At 46.6% G+C, this 6,913-nt stretch overlaps 1 protein-coding gene across 6 annotated transcripts in view; it reads right to left on the minus strand.

Moving 5' to 3' along the window:
- The window catches only part of FNDC3B (fibronectin type III domain containing 3B), a 350,375-nt gene extending 343,852 nt beyond the window's left edge, over positions 1 to 6,523 (minus strand). For 3 of the 6 annotated variants that reach the window (XM_065942284.1, XM_065942279.1, XM_065942281.1), the window contains exon 1: positions 6,363 to 6,523. The gene's annotated coding sequence lies outside the window, so the exon portion shown is untranslated. Of the gene's footprint in view, positions 1 to 4,336; positions 4,574 to 5,464; positions 5,577 to 6,362 lie in introns of those variants that run through there. The other 3 variants (XM_065942280.1, XM_065942285.1, XM_065942282.1) reach the window with 3 other exon arrangements.
- Positions 6,524 to 6,913: the final 390 nt, after the last annotated feature.

The raw sequence follows: 6,913 nt of genomic DNA on the forward strand, positions 1-6,913 counted from the left end.
TATACTGTCATCCTACTTATTTAACTTACATGCAGAGTACATCATGCAAAATGTCAGGCTGGATGAAACACAAGCTGGAATCAAGACTGCTGGGAGAAATATTAATAACCTCAGGTATGCAGATGACACTACCCTTATGGCAGAAAGTGAAGAAGAACTAAAGAGCCTCTTGAAAGGGAAAGAGGAGAGTGAAAAAGCTGGCTTAAAGCTCAACTAGAAAACTAAGATCATGGCATCCGGTCCCATCACTTCGTGGCAAATAGATGGAAAAACAATGGAAACAGTAGAAAACTTTATTTATTTGAGGTCCAAAATCACTGCAGATGGTGACTGCAGCCATGAAATTAAACGACTCTTGCTCCTTGGAAGAAAAGCTATGACCAACCCAGATAGCATATTAAAAAGTAGAGACATTACTTTATCAACAAAGGTCCATATAGTCAAAGCTATGGTTTTTCCAGTAGTCATGTATGGATATGAGAGTTGGACTATAAAGAAAGCTGAGCGCCGAAGAATTGATGCTTTTGAACTGTGGTGTTGCAGAAGACTCTTGAGAGTCCCTTGGACGGCAAGGAGATCAAACCAGTACATTGTAAAGGAAATCAGTCCTGAATACTCATTGAAAGGACTGATGCTGAAGCTGAAACTCCAATACTTTGGCCACCTGATGCAAAGAGCTGACTCATTAGAAAAGACCCTGATGCTGGGAAAGATTGAAGGTGGGAGAAGGGCATGACAGAGGATGAGATGGTTGGATGGCATCACCAACTCAATGGACATGAGTTTGAGTAAGCTCCAGGAGTTAGTGATGGACAGGGAAGCCTGGTGTGCTGCAGTCCATGGGGTCACAAAGAGTCGGACACAACTGAGTGACTGAACTGAACTGAATGTCTTACCACAAAAACTCTCATTCAATGTATTAACCTCGTTAAAGTGAAGAAAAGGCATTGTGATTTCCAAAGTGAAAACACAGTAGGTTGCAAATATTTCCCTATACAGAAAATTATTTTCCCCCCATTCTCAGCTATAATTGGGCTTCCCTGGTAGCTCAAATGGTAAGGAATCTGCCAGCAATGCAAGAGACCCAGGTTCGATCCCTGAGTCGGGAAAATCCCCTGGAGAAGGGAATGGTAACCCACTCCAGTATTCTCCATCCTGTTCCCCCAACTTCACCCCACCCAGAACCTGTTTTGGGGCTTCCCAGGTGGCGCTAGTGGTAAAGCATCTGCCTGCATTGCAGGATTCCATCCCTGGGTCGATAAGGTCCCCTGGAGGAGGAAATGGCAACCCACTCCAGTATTCTTGTCTGGAGAATCCCATGAACAGAGGAGCCTGGCGAGCTACAGTCCAGGGGGTCACAAAGAGTCAGAGGAGACCGAGGACACACTCGGCATGCAGCTGTAATTACTGAAAGCTCAAACAACAGGCTTACTAAGACACCATACAGGGACTGAAGCCCATTCCTCTATCATTCAATTTTGGAAATTCGTCTAGGAGACTGTCGTTTTTCCCCTCCACCTCAAGAATGACTCTGAATCAAACTGACTGTCTTGTCCACTTCAGCAATGCTAACCAGCTATGGACCACATGTAAGGAAATACAACTGTTGAGAGGTCACAAATCAACTATGGCATTAGGAATATGGAGAAGATAAAATTGCAATCTAAAGATTGAAACTTCATTCATTCATCGCAAAGAAAAAAATGAGTCATTTTTCAAAGTGTCCAAACATGATTTGGAGGTATCTGAAAACATGCAAACTAATTCCCTAAGAACAGCTCAGTTTTTAAACTTTGCAATGTAATAAACTATGGAGTTTATGCAAGGCTTTGCTAAACATTTTTCAATACACTGACTCATATTAACCCCTTGTGACAACCACTTGAAAAATGGTACAGGTAAGATGTTTTCTCCTTATACTAAAATGAAGAAACAGACTAAGAGAGTTTCAGAAATCTATCAAGGACACACAGCTAAGAAGTAAATTAAGTTCCTGACAGATTATTCTGAGTTCAAACTGATACTCAGATGTGGCCCTCACTAGGGGATATAAGATTTGGGAGGCCTATAAGATTTCTAATCTTTGCCTGTCATTTCAATCTCTTTTAAATTATGTCTCATTTGTATTAAGCACCTTGATGTCCAAAAAATGGAACTATGCATCCTGAGTTAAATCATGTTTCCAGTATTTGCCACACTCACAAGAACACTATAATCCTATTTATAACACGGTTCTTATCTTGGTTCTTTGACCGTAACTATGATCCCAATAGTCAGGAAAGGGTGTAAAACGGTTTTTCAGCTATCTGAATGGTCTAATTAACTGATGCCTCACCTGTAGTTGAATTTACAATGTTCAGAGCTGGAGGCCACGCAATTCACACAACACTAAAATAATACAGCACAATTTAAAGCTGACTTACTAGTGTAAGTCTTTCAGAATCACATTAATCCTCTAGGGTCAGGATTATGAACTGCAATTATCCCTGAGCAGTACAATAACTATAAAAGAGCAGCTTCAGATATATTTATAACAAATCTGGCAGTTACTGTTTTTAAAACTCTAATAAAAGATTATTTTGTCATCTGTCTTTTCCTGAAAGCAGTATGCAAAAAAAAAAAAGAAAAGAAAAGGGTATTGGGTTATTGGATATTTATGGATGAAATCCAGATAAATGAATGCTTATTTTAACATGAGTTGGAATCTTCACTATTTCATATATTAATAAAATATGAAAGTTATTGAAATTCCTTCTACCAAATAAATTCTAAAATGCAAAAAATTTAAATTAAATCCACTTATCAGAAAACTATTTGACCATATGCCACCAAGAGAATCTTTCTTTGGTAGTAAAGCAATGATTTTAATTCTTCAGATTAATTGTGCAGCTAGATGAGAAAAAGTGAATGCTGGTTTAGTTATATTATTTACCTGAATGAACACATTTGAAAAAAATCACCCAATGACCAGATAAATGGATATCGGGGGTAGTTTTTTCAACTTCTTATTAGTGATTTTTTTCATACCGTCCCCTACTTACACTCCTTTATTACACTGAAAATAACCAAGAATTCCTATAAGCAGTTATTTCAATCAAACAGAAAATGTCATTTAAAATCTTTGTCTATCAGTTTTTACTATGACAGGCAAGTATTTTAAAAACAATTATTTGCTTGTTTTTGAGCTACAGGTAATCTAGTATTTGAATTCCACTTAAGTACTAAATCTAAGCATCTTCTGGTGGTATGGAAGAAAGAAAACTGAACTAGGCGATCTTAAAAAGGAATGGGACCCAGTTAAACAGAAATGGATTTGAGAGAAAGTTCTACTTTACAGTCCCCAAAATCGGGGTACCTAACCACTAGCCACAAGTAGCAGTTTAAAATAATTAAAAATAAAGACAATTTAAAATGTAGTTCTTCTACCCAAACAGGCCACATTTTAAACGGTACAAGTTACACGTGCCTGGTGACTGCCATACTTGGATAGCACAGATATAAAACCATTTCCATCACCAAAGAGAATTCTACATGATCTTGTGCAAGTTACTAAACTTCTATGAACCTCAATGCTTTGTCTATAAAATGTCCTTAACATCACCTAAATTGAAAGACTATTAGAATTTTAATGAGATGTTAAAAAAAAAAAAAACCACGATATGCAGTACTTAGTACACATTAGATATCCAAAAGAGTAATTACTAATACAATCTAGTATTGCATTTTAATCTAAGGTCAGAAACAGGGAACAAGTCATTCCCCCTCACTGGGCCTCACCTGCCTAAAACTGAAGTTGGGAGGTTCTTCAGGTTTTCAGTCCTAAGGACACTATCAAATGTTGCCACTTTAAATGTTAGGCAAAACTCCTACTGAGTAAACTACTACCTAGGCTCCTAGAGCCAGCTTCCTAACTGATCCCAACCATTCCTCCAGAAACCCCAGAAGACTGACTCTCCAATATAGCCTATGGTCTGACATGAGCTATTTATAAAGTCTGTCTTAAAAGGTTACTGCAATATCTTTCTGAAATTGTACATACTGTAATTAGAAGCTACAACCTCCTATTCCATGATGATATCTTACAGTTTTAAGATCTCTTTTAAAATGAACACTATCTTTATGTAGAATTCTTTTCTCTTAGGAGCATATAAACCAAAACACTTTAAAAGCACCTACGAGTTTAAGTACCATTTTTTAGTGACTTTTTCTTTCTACCAAGTATGCCTCATTCCTGGCCAGCTTGTGCATGACCCTCTCATGTCTAAACAAAGTGAGAATTATATCCTTACAGGTGAGGTCCCTTTGCAGGATCAGAAAGCAAGACAAAAGACTTTACCGTCATTAACAGCTGCTCCCCGGGAGCCAGGAAATTTACAAAACGCAGGTTCCACAGAGGCCGCTTCCAACCAAGGGGAACCACAGGCCCCCATACAAGGCACAAAACCAGGGCCACAGGCTGCTCTTGGCGTGGCTGCAGGGCTCTTCCCCCGGGCGTAGTCCCAGGCCCCGGAGTCACAGCTCTAACTTGAGAGTAAAGAGCAGCTCAGGCAGTAGAAATCAGAACAGGGCATTTTTGCCAGAGGCCAGAAGCCTCAAAAAAAAAAAAAAAAAGTGTTATTCCAGAGCAGATTCCTTTTCTTCCGGGTCTGTCTGCTCCCTCTGACTCTTTGCCCACAACCACCGTGCCTCCCCTTTCCCAATGCCCCACCTCTCCACGTTAAAAAAAAGAAGAAGAAAAAAAAAGGTGGCGTATTCCCTCTTCCTTAGCTTTCCCTACGAGAGCCTGGAAACTGGAGGAAATTCAAATCAAATTAACTGCACATAAAAAAATAAACAGACAAGCAATCAAGGGGGGTGCCCACCCAACAAAAGACCTCGCCCGTTCCACAACATGATTAAGCTTGGGTAGAAGATAGGGAGGGAGACTAGAAACCAACTAGGATGGAGAGATCAAAGTATGAATCTGCGGCCCCGGCGTCGGCCCACTGCGGCCAAATTCCAAATCTTGTTTCAAGAACGTGCTGAACTGATGAGAAAAAAATTAAAAGTTTTAACTTTTAAGGAAGTCTGCAAATGGTACTGTCTAGATAAAGTGCCATCGCTTCCCTTAGTCAAAGATAGAAGGGTGGGAGTTGAGATTCGAAAAGCTCCAACACCGACCGCGCACTCCTGGAAGCCTCCCCGCCAACGGCGCCGCCGGGCGGCCCTGCCCCGTCTCCGGGGACATCAGGCCCGGGTGCTCGGGCTCCTTCGGGGCGCGGGGACCGGACCTTTGGGAAAGTTCGCGGGCACAGCCCGAGGGCCCACTTTCCGCCGGGAGTGACAAGCCCTTCCCACGCCGGCCGGCCCCCGCCCAGCCGCGGGCACCAGACGGTCCGCGCGGCCCCTCCCGGCCGCCTCGGGGCGCGGATTCCGCCCGCCCGCCCCACCCCGGCCCGGGAGCCCCTCGGGGTGACCGACTGACCGGAGCTACGCTGGCCCACACACCGGGTCGCCCGCTCCTTCCCGCCGCGCCCCACTCCCCCGCCCGAGCTTCCAGCCGCCAGGCTCGCCGAGTCCGGCCGCTGCCGCCGGTTACCGCCCCCAGCCCGGGGGGAGCCCGGGGGGCAGGACGGGGAGGGAGGACGTGGCGCGCACTGAGGTGGCCAGCGGCGAGGCGGGGAGTGTCCCTGAGAGGCCTGGCCTGGGCGGGGGGCCGGCTCGAGCTCGGGACCCTCCCCGCGAGCATCCCCGGGTCGGAGGTCCCGGCCCGCCCCCGCCTGGCGCGGAGAGGCGGCCCGGACTTCCAGCCCCACTTCGCACACCCGCCCTCCTCCCTCCACCATATGGAAATCTACAGCCTCAGAAAGTGACACGTCGAAGATTCCTCGGCCTCTCCGCCCGCCCTCCCCCTCCTGGGCAGCGTTCCTGCCGCGGAGATTCCGGGAGGGGGAGCGGATTCCTCGGACAAAATCTGCTGGGAAGGCTGGGGAGGACGAGGGGGGAGGGAGAGCCCGGGAACCACTGCCCAGATTTTTTTTTTTCCATCAAGAAAGAATCTACCCGTTTCTTTCCCTCCTCCAAACCTTGGCCAGCTGCGTGGATGAGCGGGGGCCCTGAGCCCAGTAAGACGCGGCCCCAAAGCGGAGGCCGGCACCCCCCACACCGGGCCCCCTGTTCCCGGGGTGCCCAGACCAGCGCAGGGCGCCCCAGCACTCTGGCGGCAAGTTTTCCTCTAGAAGCCCGGTGCTCCCGAAGCGCTCCGGGGCAGGCACGCACTTTGGCGGACTCTGCGTCCGGACGGGGCTTTCCAGTGCGCCGAGCGCGGCGGCAGAGACTTGGGATCCCGGTCCCCTCCAGACTCCCGCTCCTGCATCCCTTACCTTCCCTGGGGCTGAAACGCGGGGCTCCGGGCGCGCCACACACCGGGTCTCCCACGCCTCCCCAGCCGACAGCCCCGAGAATCCCTGCCGCCCCTTCGCTGCTCCCGCCGCCGCCGCCGTCCCCACCGCCGATCTCCTCCTCCTCCGGCCGCCGCCGCCGCTCAATAACTACCAGGAGGGTTAGATAGGGGATTCCGCCATGTCAATGATGTCGGGACCACATGGGGATTTGGGGCCCGCCCACTGCCGTAATCTGCGGAGTATAACCGCCTGCACAAGCTCCGATTCGCAGGAACTGTGGGATCCTCCGTTCCCCCCTAGTCCTGCATAACTATCCAGAAACTCCTTTTAGTTCAGCCAGACTTTAAAGAAGTCTGAGGCATAAGAGAACTAGCAACTCCTGAAAGGCGAGGACTTCATGTTCGGCCAAGATCGCCAACACCGGTATAAATGCGGGGTTTGCTGAGTAATTATCAGAGCTAAGAATATGACATTTTTTCATTTGCACATATATAACTTTTTTTTAAATCCCCACAACCTTGTGAGCTGTT

This window comes from Muntiacus reevesi, chromosome 8 (genome assembly GCF_963930625.1).
Source record: "Muntiacus reevesi chromosome 8, mMunRee1.1, whole genome shotgun sequence".
Lineage (NCBI taxonomy): Eukaryota > Metazoa > Chordata > Mammalia > Artiodactyla > Cervidae > Muntiacus > Muntiacus reevesi.